Source organism: Molossus molossus, unplaced genomic scaffold, assembly GCF_014108415.1.
Source record: "Molossus molossus isolate mMolMol1 unplaced genomic scaffold, mMolMol1.p scaffold_m16_p_4, whole genome shotgun sequence".
NCBI lineage: Eukaryota > Metazoa > Chordata > Mammalia > Chiroptera > Molossidae > Molossus > Molossus molossus.
The window spans coordinates 58,555,043-58,574,087 of record NW_023425377.1 but is presented as its reverse complement, the minus strand read 5'-3'; positions in this window follow the sequence as shown (position 1 = coordinate 58,574,087).

Below are 19,045 nucleotides of genomic sequence, written 5' to 3'. Positions count from 1 at the left end.
TCCTATGTCCCCAGTCTGGTCATGAGGAAAATGTCAGACAAACCCAGATTGGGGAACATTCTAAGAAATATCTGACCAGTTCTCAAGAATGTCTAGATAATTAACAACAAGGGAAAACTAAGAAACTCCTATATCCTGGAAGAGGCTAATGAGACAGGACAACTAAGAGCAATGTGAGACCCTGGACTGGATCCTGAAGCAGAAAGGAGACAGAAATGGAAAAACCGGTGAAACCCAAATAAAGGCTGGAGTTTGGTCAATACTAATGTGCCCATGCCAGTTTCTTGGTTTTGACAAATGTACCATTGCAATGTAAGATGGTCACATTGGGGAAGCTGGGTGAAGGTTATATAGGAACTCTCTACTATCTTTGCAAATTTTTCTGTAAGTCAAAAACTAATCCAAAATAAAATTTATTTTTTAAAAAAGGTGTAGAAGAAGACCAATAAAATGTGACACTAAGAATTATTTTAAATTGTGACAGTGGCAAATGTTTGCAATCAATGGTCTTGTCTTTGGAGAAGGCCTTTCTGTCGTGCAAGGGAAGTCTGTCCTCTAACATTCTGGCAGCAGAGTGTGAAAGGGATTGTCTTATTTTTAAATCTGATTTTTTATTCTTCTGATGAAATTGTAAACGAACAAACAGGACTGGGGGGGGGGGGGTTGATCATGGCTAGAGTGTGTTTCTACATTCTGGCATCATGCCCCGATGTAGAACATTCTGGTTCCTAAACTCCAGCTGAACTTTTAAGGGGCCTGGGGTGCTCATGGAGAGAAGTGGCTGACAGAGAAGACCAGCAACATTTTTAGTGACACTGCCCCTTCACCATCACATGTGCCTTCTGATTTAAAACCATTGTGTGTTTATAAAATTCGCACTTCAAGGGGGCAAGTCTAACTGACAAAGGAACTTTCCTCTGCAAAATAAATAAGTGAAGAATGGGTGCCTCAAATGCACTTAAGTTCATTCACAGATGCATTCAGCATGCTTGCTGGTGCTCTGCCACGTGCCAGGCACCGTCCCCCAATGTGGACATTCTGGTTGGGGAGTCAGACTAGAAATAAAGAAATAAACACGAAGATGACTTCTGGCTCTATGAGTCTTTTCAGGCTGCCATAACCAAATACCACAGACTAGGCGGATTAAACAACAGAACGTTAGTCTCACAGCTCTGGAGGCTGGATGTTTAAGATCAAGGTGGCAGCAGGGTTGGTTTCTCCCAAGGTCTCTCTCCTTGGCTTGTGGATGGCTGCCTTCTTGCTGTGTTCTCACATGTTTCTCCTCTGGGCACACACATCTCTGGTGTCTCTTCCTCTCCTTGTAAGAACACCAGTTCTGTTGAATTAGGGCCCCACTTTTTAAATTTTATTTATTTTAGAGAGAGAATAAGGGAGAGAGGGAGAGAGAAACATTGATGTGAGAACAAACCATCGATTGGCTGCTTCCTGCATACTTCCTAGTGAGGATGGAGCTGGAACCAGGTATGTGCCCTGACTAGGAGTTGAGCTGGCAACTTTTTTGTGCACAGAACAATGCCCAACCAACTGAGCCACACCACAGGGCAGGGTCCCACTCTTATGATCTCATTAACCTCAATTAACTCCAGAAAAGCCCTGTCTCCAAGTAGAGTCATATTGAGGGTTAAGGCTTCAAAATATGAATAGGAGGAGGGTAAGGCACAGTCAGTTCATAACACTGGGACTGATAAATAATATGAAGAAAATATGAAGATTGAGGATGAGGTCACAGGGTGAGGAGGGACTCTCTTAGGAGAGCAGAGGCCTGACTAAGGAGACATCTGTTCTCAGATGTGTGCCACTTACAAGATAAGCTGGCATTAGACCGTCGTAAAAATTAGGATCTTATAGTTCTGCTGGTCCAAATCCCTCATTTTACAGAGAGTTGAAGTTCGGGAGAGATAAACAGTAACTCATAATTGTTTAGAACTTTACACCATCTTTCTCCATATTTACGCCAGCCTTGTACTGGAAGAATCTGTTCAGACCATTTATTATGGAATATTTTGAACATACAAAAGAGTAGGTACACTAACATATGAACGCTCACTCATTTCCAAACTTTTGTTAGTCTTTCCTTCATCCACTCTCCTTTTATTCCCCTGGAATATTCATAAATAAATTCTACATCTGGTTTCAGCAGGAAATATTTTAGCTTGCATCAGCAGAAAAAAAAAAGAAGAGTTCTTTCTTGTCACCATTGTAGTTTTTTATAACTAGTAAGGTGAGTATCAGTGTTACCCTCTGTGAGGAAGCTGAGGCCCAAGCCCTGGCTAGTGTCACACCATGGAAAGAGCCAAGTCCCTGAAATGTCTTTCTCAATTCCAAATTCAAGGCTCTTCCTACTGTACAACTGAAGTGGTAGGAATCCCTGCTAGTATTTGAAAATTGCTTTTCTAAGTGTGTAATGTCATCAATGAGTTTAAACATATCCTTTTGGAACACAATCTAATAAATAAGAGAACATGAATTCTTTTTGTTTTGTTTTTGCTGCTTGTTGTTTGTATTTAAAGCTGAATATAGGGTGGGAGAGAAAAAGAAATTCTTCTAGTAGAAACTGAAATACATAAGTGAAGAATCAATAGGCCTTGTGTTAATTTGCCTGCAGGATGTTGGCATTATTGCCAAAATCTGTCTCCTTGACAAGGTTGGGGACTGTTTGCCTGGACTGGGGCGCCATCTAGTGGACATTTCCACATCCTCTTTGGTACTAGCGCGTGGAGCCTAGCCACACACTGAACACAAGATGGCCTGCTGGTTCTGTCAAGGTTTCTTGGAAGATGTATTTGCATATAGCTTTCCTCAAAACTTTAATTAAGAGTTTTAATTCCTGGATTTTGTTTTTATTTGCTTTTATAAGAAGCCCCCATTGTTCCTGGGTCGGACAACTCTGTGTGTGTGTGTGTGTACAGATTAATGATTTGCAGAGCAGCTAGTGCAAACAGGACCACCCTGAGATAGCCCACCCAGGATGGCAGCTATCGCTGGTGGAGCATGTGAGTGGCAATGTTGTGATATGCTCAATTTTCTCAAGCCAGACCTGATGCATACCTACCTTAATCTTTCCCACAGGCTCATCAATCCCCTGCAGTGGCTGAGTTACTGCAGGGACTGTTCTCACAGAATGTGTGACCTCAGAGGGAACCTTTCTGGAAATGTCTAGCCTACAATGACAGTTCTTACAGCACACTGTTAAGTCACTCAGAACACTGGAGAATAGGTGATGCTTCCAGCTGAGTAGTCAACTTGATGAATTTTATTAGTATGTAATCTCCATCTGGGGTTCTTTTTGTACTAATAAACTCTGAAGCATTTGGGAAGGGGGAAAGCACTCTTTCCTGAAATCTAGGTCTTAGGGAGTGATTAAGTGAATAAGTTGTTTTTTTGTTGTTGTTGTTGTTGTTGTTTTTTGGTAGAAACCTATTTATAGGAGTATATTTTAGTAAAGATGATATTCTTTAATTGGGGGAGGAGAACAGTTATAGCATCTTCTTAGAGTTTGATTAAAATTATGGACCATCTCTCTGGGAAAATATGCTCAAATATACAACATTTGATTCATTGCCTCCCAAAGGAGCTTAAAAGAGTAAAGGAGTCTGTGGTGCTGCAGTTCAGAGCCTCATTAGCATCCAGAGTTTCTTGTCAACTCAATTTTATTCAATAAATCACTGGAGTGCTAGCCAGTGCCAGCACGGATGTAGGTGCTGAGTATACAAAATTAAATAAACATAGTCCATGCCGTCAAGAAATGTCATAACTTTTTCTCATCTTATTACTTTTCTTCCATAGCCCTTATGTTTTGACATAATTTATTCATAAAACTTCAATTATTGGTTATTCCCTATTTGTATTTTCCTAGGATAACCAATGTCACCTCCATGAAGAATCCAAGGACTGCATAGAACCTTGGTACACAGCAGGTGCCTAATAAATTCTCAGTTACATTGAATGGAATTGATAAAATTCTAATCAAAAGAAAAAATAGTTAATATTTTGAGTTTTATAATGAATAAACTTTTTTTTAAATCTTCACCTGAGGATATTTTTCTATTTATCTTCAGATAGAGTGGGAGGGAGGGGGAGAGAGAGAGAGAGAGAGAGAGAGAGAGAGAGAGAGAGAGAGAGAGACATCGATGTGAGAGGGACACATCCACTGGTTGCCTCCCACACTACCCTGACCAGGGCTAGGGACAAACCGCAACCGAAGTACGTACGTGCCCTTGATCAGAATCAAACCCACAACTCAACTCGTTGGTCCGCAGGCGGATGCTCTAACTGCTGAGCCAAACTGTTCAGGGTGTGAATAAACTTTTTTTCCGTAAAAGATAAACTGATGTCTGAAAAACTGTTTAAAACTAGTCTCTGAATATTGTTTAACCTGAGAACATCAGTTGCCACGGGTTATAGACTAGACACTCAGAATTTGCTGTCTTTGAAAAGGCTCTTCACCTTTCTAGAGTTTCAATTATTCAGTAAAATCCCTGAGATAGCCCTGACTGGTTTGGCTCAGTGGTTAGAGTGTTGTCCTGTGGACCAAAAAGTCTTGGGTTCTATTCCTGTCAAGGGCATGTACCTTGGTGGCATTCAGTCCACCGCCCTGGTCGGGTCGTGCAGGAGGCAACCAGTTGATGTGTCTCTATCACATCAATGTCTCTCTCTCTTTCTGTGAAAAAAAAAAAATCAATAGAAAAATATCCTTGGGTGAAGATTTTTAAAAAAGTCACTGAGATATTTGGTTAACGAAAGAAAAAACTCATGTAAGTTCCTATATCATAAAACAAAATCAATTCTGGAAGGACTAAAGAGTTAAATGGTTTAAAATGAAAGAAAAATAAAACAAAAATAGAAAGAAAGGAGGGAAGGAAAGAAGGAGGGAGGGAGGGAGAAAGGGAGGGAAGGGGATATATAAATGAATATCTGATTTCTGAGTGGGGACACATTTTCTAAGCATAAAAACAAGTTTTAAAAATTCAAATAAAAAATTCAACATTTGACTTTTCAAAAACTCCAAAAGGCAAGTAACAAACTGGGAAATAAATTTACAACAAATATGTCAAAGGTTGAATGGGGTTAAGCAAGGGTCAATGCCAAGGGGCTCCCAGCTGTGGCCGCGAAGGCTTCTTGCCTAGCACGTCACCACCCCTGCCTTCTTGCACCACAGACGCTAGAACGCTGAAAACTATGTTTTCCAGACTCCCTGGCTGGAAGATGTTCATCTCAGCTGTATATACTTATGAAAAAGAAAATGTCAGCAACATACTCACCATTAATGGGAGAGTTAAGTAAATTCTGGTGAATCTATTGAGATTATTATACAGTTATTTCAAATGACATTTAAGAAAGGTTTTTAATAACCTGAGGTTAGAGAGTTCCTAGAAAAATTATCTCTGTGAAGACAATGACCTACTCTCAGCCCCAATTTCAAAACATAAGCACATTTCCTTCTCTTGAGAATTGAACAAAATAACATGAATAAGACTGTGAATATTATCTGTTGCTTTCCATATCTCTATTTATTGTTTCTCTTTCTTCACTTAAAGGAGAAGTGTTTGTTTTCAAGAAACCAACTGACCTTGTAAGCAGTGTGGAAATGTATTTATTGTTATTGATGTACAGTGGGAAAAAATGAAAAAGATAGACCAATAATCGTTGGTAGATAGGTAGATAAGTAGATAGACAGACATGTAGACATATTTATAATAAAATATTATTGGATATATATACACATAATTATATAAATACATAAAGAGATTAGAGGAAAAGGTTTTCTATTAGCATCTCAAACATGACAAAAGATCATAATTAGATTAATAAATAGACCCTTAATTTTGGCCATTAGTGAAGTAATAAAATATTTCAAGTCATTATCTGCTCATCTCAGAACAGTCATCCCGTCCTACCTACAGAGGTTGAGCTGAGTGTGGGGTGAAACCCTTCACTCTGCCCAAGTCACAGAATGAACACTCCACATAGTTCTGGGGCTCACAGACTATTTGAATGAGGGTAGACTACCACTCATAGACAAAGGGCCAGAAGAAGTATAGGTCACATCTGGTATGGAAAATTATAGAAATAAAGGGCAAGTCTCCTGGTGTCTACCGGTTTCCATTTTATTTAATATCAAAAGAATTTTTTAGAAGAATTTGGATGGTGGCAGGCAGGACCCGAGGGAAGGTGAGTGTGTGAGAGAGTGTGAGTGGACATGAAGGTGGACGACCAAACCCGAGCAGTGCAGAGAACTCGGAGCAGAAGTTTCTTGTGCTGTGGACAGGAGCAGCTGGCTACCACGATAAGCGGCCCTTCAGGGCGCTTTTCCCTGCGCCGCGGGGAGGTCCCACCATTTTGGAAGATCCTGGGTCTTCCCTGGGAGGAGACAGTTGGAGCGGCTAGGGCCCAGCAACCTGGACCCACCAGCACACCTGGCACCATCGGACCAGTGCACACTCTGTGTCAATACAGACAGGTGCACAGTACTGGAGCTCCCAAGGTGCCAGTCCTGGAAGCTGCAGACAGCTGGGAGCCCAGCACCATCCCCCACAGTAGCAGCCAGATCAGAGTCAAGATATACCCCCAGCAACAGAGGCTGGGGAGCAGACATTCATCCCCAGGCAACAGAACCACAGACCATCAGCTGAGACCCATCCCCAAAATCTACAGCAAAAGCTGAGCAGGAGTTGAGCCCCAAGGGGCATCAGCACTCCCCAGCCACCACCAGCAGGACCTGGGGCTCCACAGAGGACTGTGCAGTCCAGTAGCCCACAAGTGCAGTGGGAAGCCTGAACCCCAGAGAGACTAGTGTGATCCAGCTGCCCGCCCACAGGAACTGCAGGGTGCAGAGGCACCAGAGAGGCCTGTGTCACCGGCAGGGACTGTGCAATCCAATAACCCACAGGACCTGCTGGGTGCTGAAGCACCAAAGAGGCCCTTGTGACCCAGCAAGGACTATGGCATCCAGTTACCCGTGGGACCTGCGGGGTGCTGAAGCACCAGAGAGGCCTGTGTGACCCAGCAGGGACAGCATGATCTAGTTACCCACTGGGCCTGTGGGGTGCTGAAGTACCAGAGAGGCCTGTGCCACCCAGCAGGGACTACACAATCTAGTTAACCACGGGGCCTGTGGGGTGCTGAAGCACCAGAGGGGCCTGTGTGACCCAGCAGGGACTATGCCATCCAGTTACACATGGGACCTGCAAGGTGCTGAAGCAACAGAGAGGCCCCTGTGACCCAGCAGGCCATAACATGGGCATAGAGCCAGGTCCCCAAAGGGACTGTGAGATTCAGTTACCTGCAGGACCTGCAGGGTGCGGGGGCACCAGAAAGGCCTGTGTGTCCCAGCTGCACACAAGATAGGCTTAGAGGATGTGAAAATGGAGGTGGAGTGAATAGAAGCCACACAGATGATCTCAGGACGAAACCAGAATTACAACTACAGTGATACCTCAGTTATCAAACGCCTCGGTTTTCGACCAAATCGGTATTCGATCAGGAGATTCGAGAAACTTTTGTCTCGGAATCCGAACAAATATTTGGAACTCGAACTTCCGAGATGAGCCGAGTTGAGCCGAATGGCGTTCATTCGGCCCAGCGTGCCTTGCTTGCGTCATCAGTGTGAGTGCAGAGAGAGAGTCATGCTTTGTGGAGTCACGCTTTCCTATTGGGTTTCATTGCTTCGGTTCTCGAACAATTCGGTTCTCAACCATCCTCCTGGAACAAATTATGTTCGAGAACCGAGGTATCACTGTAAAATAAAGACAAATCCTCAGAAAAAAGCAACAGAAAACAGCAGAACAGGACCATATAACCAGAGACACTGGTAGGATCTGCAAAGGTGCAAGAGGGTGGCGGGCTGGGGGCCCACGGACAGTAGCAGTCTTAGCTGTGAGCAGTGCCCTTGGGGAATAAAGACCAAGCCGGCTCCATGGTGCACAGAGCTAGGACAGAGCACTAAAATAGCCACAGCCACTCACCTGGGAGCTACGGGAGATGGAGGGCAGACTGGGTTGGAACTCTGTAGGAACACCCTGGATTTGGAGGGCACTCAGAGTTTTGCTGAGTTGCAGCCACAAAGGATGGTGGCCAGTGTGCTCCTTCCCCAAGATGTGGGGAAAAGCAGCAGCCCCCACCCCCCCCTCAGTTATTCAGCCTTTCGCAGGTGAGGCAAAGAAATAACAACCAGCATCTATCCCACCCTCTGGAAATCCTCTTATGCAGAATACCAGGGCTACATTCCAAGGCACTGAGTAACTGAGACTACTAGCCTCCAGGAAAAAGCTAGAGGATAACTGAACCTTTCCCAGGCTTGCAAATCTACCCAGGAAAGTAAGACATGACAGTGGTGTTTAATGTAGGCCCACCCAGGTTCATCCAAACCCAGTAGAGGGAGCCACAAACAACAGAACACCAACACCAACAGACAAAATTTGGCAGTCTCCAAAACACACTGAGATAGCCAAAATGGTGAAACAAAAAACAAATCCCAAATGAAGGAACAAGAAAACTCTATTGAAGATGAGCTCAATGAAATGCAGCTAAGCAAATTATCAGAGGTAGAATTCAGAGCCATGATCTTGAGGAAGCTCAACAGCATGAGTAAGGACATCAGCACCATGAGTAAAGATATAGAAACATTGAAAACCAACCAAGTGGAAATGAAGAATGACATACCAGAAATTATGAACACATTGGAAGGACTAACCAGCAGAGTAGAGGAAGCTGAGGACTGAATTAGTGAATTAGAAGACAGGGTAGAAGAAATCAACCAATCAAAAAACCAAAAGGAAAAAACAATTAAAAAACAGAAAGATAGCTTAAGAGAACTTTGGGACAACTAGAAATGTAATAACATTCGCATTATAGGAGTCTCCGAAGAGGAAGAAAATGGGCAAGGGTTAGAGAATATATTTGAAGAAATAGTGACAGAAAACTTTCCTAACTTGGTGAAGGAAGAAGACATCCAAGTTCAAGAAGCACAGAAAGGCCCAAGTAAGAAGAACCCAAACAGGCCCACACCAAGATACAGAGTAATTAAAATGCCAAAAAATTAAAAACAAAGAGAGAATTCTAAAGGTATCAAGAGATAAGCAACAGGTTACCTACAAAGGAAACACCATAAGGTTCTCAGCTGACTTCTCAACAGAAATACTATAGGCCAGAAGGGAGAGGCATGAAGTAATCAAGGTCATGAAAAACAAAGATCCGAATCCAAGACTACTCTATCCAGCAAGGCTCTCATTCAAAATAGAAGGTCAAATAAAGAGCTTCCCAGAAAAAAAAGGCTAAGGGAATATATTAACACCAAACCAGCACTGCAAGATATACAAAAAAAGACTGCTATAATTAGTAGAAGAAATAGGAAGAAAAATAGAACCACACTAAACAAAAATGGCAATAAATAAGTACATATCAATTATCACCTTAAATGTGAATGGTTTGAATGCTTTGATAAAAAGACACAGAGTAGCTGACTGGATAAGAAAGCATGATGCACATATATGTTGTTTACAAGAGACCCACCTCACAACAAAAGACTCACATGGGTTGAAAGTGAAGAGATAGAAAAAAATCTTCCAAGCAAACAGAAAGAAAAAAAAAAAAGCTGGGGTAGCAATACTCATATCTGATCAAATAGATTTCAAAAGGAAGACCATAACTAGAGACAAAGAAGGCCACTACATAATATTGAAAGGATCTATCCAACAGGAAGATATAACCTTGATAAACATATATGCACCCAATATAGGAGCACCAACATATATTAAAAATCTTTTGGAGGACTTCAAAGGAAAAATTGACAGCAATACAATCATAGCAGGGGACTTCAACACACTGCTGACATCACTGGGTAGATCTTCTAGACAAAAAATTAACAAAGAAACACAGACTCTAAAGGAAGCACTAGATCAAATGGACTTAATAGATATCTACAGAGAATTACACCCCAAAACTACAGAATTCACATTCTTCTCAAGTGTACATGGGACATTCTCCAAGATAGACCACATGATAGGACACAAACTAAATCTCTACAAGTTCAAGAAGATTGAAATCATATCAAGCATCTTCTCAGATCACAATGGCATGAAACTAGAAATCAATTGCAACAAGAACATGCAAAGAAATTTGAAAACATGAAGGCTAAATAGCATGTTATTGAGCAATGAATGGGTTACCATGGAGATCAAGGAAGAAATTAAAAACATCCTGGAAACCAATGAAAATGAACACACAACAACACAAAATCTATGGGATGCAGCAAAAGCAGTTCTGAGAGGAAAGTTCATAGCACTACAAGCCTACCTCAAGAAGAAAGAAAAATTTCTAACAGAATATCTTACCTTACCACTTAAAGAACTAAAAAGCAAACAAAAAGAAAACCCCAGAGCAAGTAGAAGGAAGGAAATAGTAAAGATCAGAGCAGAAATAAATAACATGGAGACCCAAAAAAAAAATAAATAAATAAATAAAACACAATTCAAAGGATCAATGAAACAAAGAGCTGGTTTTTCAAAAAGATAAACAAGATCAATGGACCGTTACCTAGACTCACCAAGAAACACAGAGAGAGAACCCAAACACACAAAATCAGAAATGAAACAGGAGAAATAATAACTGACATCATAGAAATACAATGGATTGTTAACAAATATTATGAACAATTATACGGCAACAAATTCGACAATCTAAGCAAAATGAACAAATTTCCAGAAACACATAGTCTCCCAAAACTGAACCAGAAAGAGACAGAAAACTTGAACAGACCAATAACAACAGAAGAAATTGAAGATGTAATCAAGACTCTCCCAGCAAACAAAAGCTCAGGCCTGGACAGCTTCACAGGGCAATTTTACTGAACATTCAAGGAAAACTAATACCCATTCTTCTCAAACTATTTCAAAAAATTTAAGAAGAAGTAAGATTTCCAAACTTGTTTTATGAGGACAGCATAATCCTAATTCCAAAACCAGAAAAAGACACTACCAAGAAAGAAAACTACAGACCGATATCCCTGATGAACATAGATGCCAAAATCCTGAACAAAATACTAGCAAATCAAATCCAGCAATACATCAAAAAAATTATTCACCATGACCAAGTGGGATTCATCCTTGGGATGCAAGGCTGGTACAATATTCACAAATCAATAAATGTGATACACCACATAAACAAAATAAAAGATAAAAATCATATGATCATATCAATAGACGCTGAAAAAGCATTTGACAAAATCCAGCACCCATTTCTGATAAAAAATGCTCAGCAATTTGGGAATACAGGGATCATATCTCAATATAATAAAGGCCATATATGAAAGACCTACAGCCAACATAATACTCAATGGGCAAAAACTAAAAGCATTTCCCTTAAGAACAGGAACAAGGCAAGGATGCCCACTTTTGCCACTTTTATTTAACATAGTACTGGAAGTCTTAAGCACAGCAATCAGACAGGAGGAAAAAATAAAAGGGATCAAAATGGGAAAGGAGGAAGGGAAACTGTCATTATTTGCAAATGACATGATGCTATACGTAGAAAACCCCAAAGACTTACTAGACTTAATAAATTTGGCAAAGTAGCAGGATACAAAATTAATGTCAAGAAATTGATGGCATTCTTATACACCAATGATGAACTTACAGAAAGAGAAACTAAAAAAAGATCCCATTTACCATCTCAGCAAAAAAATTAAGATACCTAGAAATAAACTTAACCAAAGAAATAAAAGACCTATTCACAGAAAACTACAGGTCATTGAAAAAAGAAATAGAGCAAGATATAAAAAAGTGGAAGCACATACCTTGTTCATCGATTGGAAGAATCAACATCATTAAAATGTCCATACTTCCCAAAGCAATCTATAGATTCAATGTAATCCCCATGAAAATACCAATGACATACTTTACAGAACTAGAACAAATATTTCAAAAGTTCATATGGAACCAAAAAACACCTTGAATAGCCACAGCAATCTTGAAAAGGAAGAACAAAGTAGGAAGGATCACATCACCAGATTTCAGGTTATACTATAAAGCCACTCTAATCAAAACAGCCTGGTACTGGCACAAGAACAGACATATACACCAGTGGAACAGAACAGAGAACCCAGAAATGGACCCAAGGCAATATGCTCAATTAATATTTGACTAAGGTGGCAAGAGCATACAGTGGAGTAAAGACAGCCTCTTTAATAAATGGTGTTGGGAAAATTGGACAGCTATATGCAAAAAAAATGAAACTAGACCATCAACTTACACCCTACACAAGAATATACTCAAATTGGATAAAAGACCTAAATGTGACTCATGAATCCATAAAAATCCTAGAAGAAAATGTAGGCAACAAAATTTCAGACATTATACACAGCAGAATTTTTACTGATACATCACCTAAGGCAATAGAAACAAAATTTGGGAATACTCAAATGATCTCACTTATTTGTGGAATATAATTTGTGGAGAATATGAATTCATGGGACTACATCAAACTCAAAAGCTTCTGCACAGCAAAAGATACAATCATCAAAATGGAAACAGAACCCACTATATGGGAGAGCATAATTGCCAATAATATATCAGATAAGGGGTTAATTTCCAATATATATAAAGTGTTCATACAATTCAACAAAAGGAAGACAAAAAATCTAATTAAAATATGGGCAGAGGAACTAAATAGACACCTCTCCAAACAAGACATACAAATGGCTAAGAGACATATGAAGAAATGCTCAACATCAGAGGGATGCAAATTAAAACAACTATGAGGTATCACCTCCTACCTGTCAGAATGGCTGCCATCAACGAATCATCAAACAAGTGTTGGCGAGGGTGTGGAGAAAAGGGGACTCTAGTACATTGCTGGTGGGAATGCAGACTGGTGCAGCCACTAGGGAAAACAATGTGGTGTTACCTCAAAAAATTAAAAATTGACCTTCCATTTGTTCCAGTGATCCCACTTCTAGGAATATACCCTAAGAAGCCTGAAACACCAATCAGAAAGAATATCTGTACCCCCATGTTCATAGCAGCACTATTTACAATAGCTAAGATCTGGAAACCACCCAAATGTCTATCAGTAGACAAATGAATAAAAAAAGCAGTGGTACATAAACACAATGGAGTACTATGCAGCTGTAAGAAAGAAAGATTTCTTATCCTTTGAGATGACATGGAGGGACCTGGAAAGTATTATCCTAAGCGAAACAAGCCAAGCAGAGAAAGACAAATATCAAATGATCTCACTTATTTGTGGCATATAATGAACATAACAGTCTGAGAAACAGTGTAGTCCCAGAGACATGGAAGTGGGATACAGACTGACAATCCCCTGAAGAGGGGGTGGTAGGGGTGAGATAAAACACAGGACGTATATGCATGTATGTATGAACAATGGACATGGACAACAAAGGTGGAGACAGGGTGGAGAGGAGGGGGAGGGGGGAATCAGTGGGGGATAAAGGAGAAACATCTTTATTAAAAATAAATTAATTAATTTAAAAAAATTTTAATGGTCTTGTCCAGAGAGAAACAACCTCTAATTTAGACACCAAAACACTTAGTAAAGTCATAGTCTATATAGTTATGTATAAAACTCAGGATATAAAATTTGTATAAATATGATATCAACTCTCTAAACTAAAAAAAGTAAAGATGTAGCGCTAATGAGCCAATGAATGAAGGTATTAAATACAACAGTTAATAATATCAAAAAAAGAGATCACTAGATATTGTTTGCCTCCTGATAGAGTAGCATACCCCTACTGTGAAGTAGTCTTGCCAAAAATATCAAATCCGGATCTCATCAAGCCTCTAAACTCAACTATCAATTTACAGGAAATCAGAAGCTGTATTAAATGACAATCTAAATGAAAACAGCAAATCCAGGCTGTGAAAAAAATCAAGTAAATAACACAGTTTCTTCAACAGATAAATTGCAGAGGGTAGGGATGGAATAAAAAGATAAAGGGGGAGCCTTTAAATTACAATAGACTTAAAGGATATATCAACAATTCTTTCTTTTTTTTTTTTTTATCCTCACCCAAGGACATTCAGATAGAGTGGGAGGGAGAGAGGGAGGAAGACTGGGAAGAGAGAGAGAGAGACACATGCATGGAGTGGTCGCCACATACACAACCCCATCTGGGGCTGGGGACAAACTGCAACCGAGTTACATGCCCTTAGCGGTAACCGAACCCAGGACTCTCTGGTCCACGGGCCGACGCTCTAACCGCTGAGCCAGGGCTCAACAATTCTTTGAAAATTTTAAAAACTATTCTTAGTTTACAGGCTCCACAAAAATAGGCCATAGGTTGGATTTAGTGCACAAGCCAAAGTTGTTGACTCTTACCTAGAGTAAGGGCAATGCTCTAAAGTTAAAGTCAAAGTCAAAATAACCTCATTCTAACAAAGAATAAAAACAACCTGACAGGATATAAAAGGGCAAAAGCAAAATACATCAAATTTAATAGTAACATAATCCAGACTCCATGTCCTATCATTCACACTGTACAGCATATAATAAGAAAATTACAGAATATACAATGAAATTAGAAAATGTCCTCATAATAATATTTTTTTAAAAACAAAACAAAAAGAGATTCCAAGATGATCCAGATGTTGGAATGGGCAGAGAAGAACTTTTAATTATTAGCCTCCTGTTATAAAGATGTTCAAGGATCTAAAAGAAAAGACAGACATATTGAGAAAACATGGGGAATCTAAGCTGAGAAATGAACATTATAAAAGGGAATAAAATAAAAATTTTAGAATTATTATAAATTCCTGTATTCTGTGATACCGAGATGAAAAGTCCACCAGATGTGCACAATGACATAAGAAGTGACCAGTGGGCTTGAATGGAGATGAATACAAATGTCCAAACTGAAAAACAGAAAGACATTAGAGAATAAATAAACAGAGCCTTAATGATCTTTGGAGAAATATAAAGTCATCTAAGATACTGGTAATTAGAGGCCCAGAAAGAAAGGAGAAAAAGAAGAAAGAAAATTGAAGACAGAATTATCAAAATTTGTTCAATGTCATAAAAACATCAGTGTATAGATCTAAACAATTCAGTAAACCCCAAGAATAAAAAATACAAAGAAAAATCACCTTGGAACATCATAGTCAAATTCCTGAAATTGACAAAGAAAAAAACTTTAAAAACAATAAAAAAAATTTAAAAAAAGATATATTACATCCAGAGAAGCAATGATACAAAATATGGCTGCTTTTTGTGGGAAATAATAGAGGTCATAAGCTAATGGTATGACATCTTTAAAATGGTAAAAGGAAATAATCTCTTAGTCCAGAATTCTATATCCAATGAGAATATTCTTCAAAAATGAGTACATAATATAAATTTTTAGATATACAAAGCTAAAATCATTTTGTGAAGTAAACACTCTTTATAATAAATGTCAAATAAAGTTCTTCAGGTTGCAGGGAAGTGATTCCAGGTCTACAGATTATGGATTTACAGGAAGAAATGAAGAATATTGAAAATGCTAAATAAAAAATTTAAGTGTTATCTTCTTTTCCTTCTCTTAATTTGTTTAAAAGACAACTGACTGTTTAAAGCAAATTGAATAGCACAGGATTGTTGGGTTCATAACCTATCCAGAAATAGAATATTTGGCAACAATAGTAAAAAGGACAATTGTGACAAATTATGTATTATTTTAATATCCACAAAAATATTAGTTCCTCGTGCCCTTCCAGACTCTAAATATTTCTTTCAAAAGTTAGAGTTTAACTACCCTTGCCTTGAATATGAGCTGGACTTTATGACTTCCTTAAAAACTAGAATGTGGTAAAAAAAAATAAATAAAAAAGATTATATTAATTTGTTGTTGTTGCTAATTCTCACCTGAGGATATTTTTCCATTGATTTTTAGATAGAGTGGAAGGGAGGGAGGAAGAGAGAGAGAGAGATAAACATCAATGTGAGAGAGACACATCAATCGGTTGCCTCCTGCACAACTCCCACAGGGGCTGGGGATCAAACCTGCAACCTAGGTACACACCCTTGACCGGGAATCAAACCCATGACCCTCCAATCTGTGGGCTGATGCTCCAATTGCTGAGCCAAACTGGCCAGGGCGAATTATGTTTCTTATTTATTTATTTTAATCCTCACCAGAGGATATTTTTCCATTGATTTACAGATAGAGAGGGAGGGAGAGAGGAAGGGAGGAGGGAGAGAGAGACAGAGACAGAGACAGAAAGATCAATTGGTTGCCTCTTGCATGACTCTGCCCAGGACCAGGGACCGAACCCCAACCAAGGTAAGTGCCATTGACCAGAAGCAAACCCATGACTCTTTGGTTCGGGGGCCAACACTCTAACTTCTGAGCCACACCAGCCAGGACATGTTTCTTATTTTATGTTTTGACATCTTAGGGGGGCTGTTACTGCTGAAGACAGACTGCTCCTTCTAGGGCTAGCCAATTCCCAAAGTAATAAAAAAATTTTTTGGTTGGGAACATGCCTTTACATGCAAACCAAACAGTCCTGAGTCCATATTCTCAAACACCTTTTTAATCTAATTTTTACACACAAAACCAAAATCATCACTGCTCTGAATCACCAAGAGTCAGATACTAGACAACTAAAGACCACGCCCAGAGCCCGGAGCCCAGAGCTCATTGACATTCAGTCTTTAATCCTAAACTGTTTCCCTTGGCCTGCCTGGCCTTTTCTACAGAAAACACTGAGAACTCTTGACCATGCTTTCCCTTTGCTCCTGCTCCTGCCCCTGCCCCCTAATGTAAAGGACAAACACATGACCTTGCCCCCTGGATTTTAAGGGAATGGCAAGAACTATCTGCTAATAGATAACCACTGCATTGTATAGATAACCATTGCTTTGTGTACACAGAAACTGATTGTTCCCTCAGGCATAACAGCTAACTGCAAATATCTGCTTCTGTACATGCTTGCTTGCTCGCATACCCTTAACCCAAATTCCTTAACAGGGGCTAAAACAACTATATAAGCAACCCACCCCCTGAGCTCAGGGCTGCTCTCTCCTCTGCATAGGATGAGACAGTCGCCGCGTGGCTAATAAAGCTCTCTTAAATTGAACCCAGTTCGGGAGTCTGAGTCTAGTCTGTCTCATTGGTCTACAACACTAACAATACCTGGTGTTTCTCCACATGGTCCTGAATGGCATAGCATACTCTCTTCTTTTGAAAACTGTAAGGAATACATTCTTCTTTCAATGACATCTACCTCTCAATGTTATCTCTCAGTCACTTTAATAAATTAAAATCCTGTGAGTATATAAGGCATAAAGGGCAATATGTCTCTCACTTGATTCTCTTTTTCTCTAGGGATGCTCCCTCTTGAAACCCTTAAAGAATGTTGTAAAGAAGCCCAGACCACTTGGAAAGCCCACATGCAAATGTTCCAGCTAATAACATCAGCTAATGTCCCAGTCAAGAACCAGCATCAACTGCCAAGCACACGAATGAATGATCTTTCAGATGTTTCCAGGCCCTAGTTTTCAAGTCCTCTGGCTGAGTTCCCAACATTAAGAAGCAAAGACAAGCTATTCCCATTGTATCCTGTCCACGTTCTGGATCCACAGAATTCATGAGCATAATAAATATTTATGTCATTAAATTTTGGGTTATTTTTTTTTTTTTTATCCTCACCCGAGGACATTTTTCCATTTTTTTGTTCAGATAGAGTGGGAGGGAGGGAGAGAGAGAGAGAAGCATCGACATGAAAGGGACGCATAGAGTGGTTGCCACCCGCACAACCCAACCAGGGCCAGGGACAAACTGCAACCGAGGCATGTGCTGTTAGCGGGAACCGAACACCGGTCTCTCTGGACCGCAGGCCAACACTCTAACCGCTGAGCCAAACTGGCCAGGGTTTGGGTTAATTTGTTATGCAATGAAATTAACTGTAACAGAGTGGGGTACTTTGTAATAAAAACAAACAAACAAATTAAACAGTCATGTGGAAATGGCTTTGGAACCACACAGTGAGTGGATCTAGAGAAGAGTGTTAATAAAGTGTAAAGGGTCTCAGAAACTATTAACAGAAGTCTGATGACTCTTCAGGAATTTGTCAGTAAGGACTTAAAGAAACATGAAGGAAATGTTGGAAGTTGAAGAAAATGTTGGAAGTTGAAAGTTGCATATTGGTAGAAAAATTTGTAACTATATTGCCTCTGGTAATGTGTAAAATGTAAAGGATACCTGATAATCAATGATGTATCTAAGAAGAATTCCAGGTTGGGTGTTAAAAGTGTTGTCTGGATTCAGATAAGCCTCCCTCCAAAAAAAATGAATTATTCCATTTTCAAGTGAAATTTCTAGAACTTACTGGATTTTTTTTAAAATCTGGTTTTGATTTCCAATCTTTTCAAATTTAGAAAGGGCATCAGAACAAAGATCAAATCTACTGTGCGGTTATATGATCATCTGTTAAGTAAGACCTCAGAAAGATCTAATTGCATGCCTCCAAGAATTAGTCAGGCCAAAGGCTCTCTTAAGAACATACTACAAATATTTTCCTGTGACAATAATGTTTCTAAAAATTTTAAGGGTTTGGCCTTTGACAGCCTTACAGAAATCCCCAAATAGAGAATAATTTATTTTGATGAAATTTCAATGTATGACTTTTGTATAATAATGTGATCTATCATGAATTCATAAAAAGATAGCAAAGTTGTAAAGAGAATTGTAGGGAAAACACTACCAACTTGAATTAAAAGAGACAGAGTTTTGTTCAGTGGTTAGTGTTGGCCTGTGGACCAAAGAGTCATGGGTTCGATTCCAGCCAAGGGCATGTACCTCAGTTGTGGTTCGGTCCCTGGCCCTAGTCAGGGTCATGCAGGAGGTAATGAATTGACGTGTCTCCCTCACATCGATGTCTCTCTCTCTCCCCCTCCTTCCCACTCTATCTGAGGATAAATGGAAAAAAAATATCCTCTGGTGAGGATTAAAAAAAGAGAGAGACAGAGACAATACAAAATGAAAAAAGCCCATAGACCCCAAAGCACTACAAGAAAGAGTGAAAAA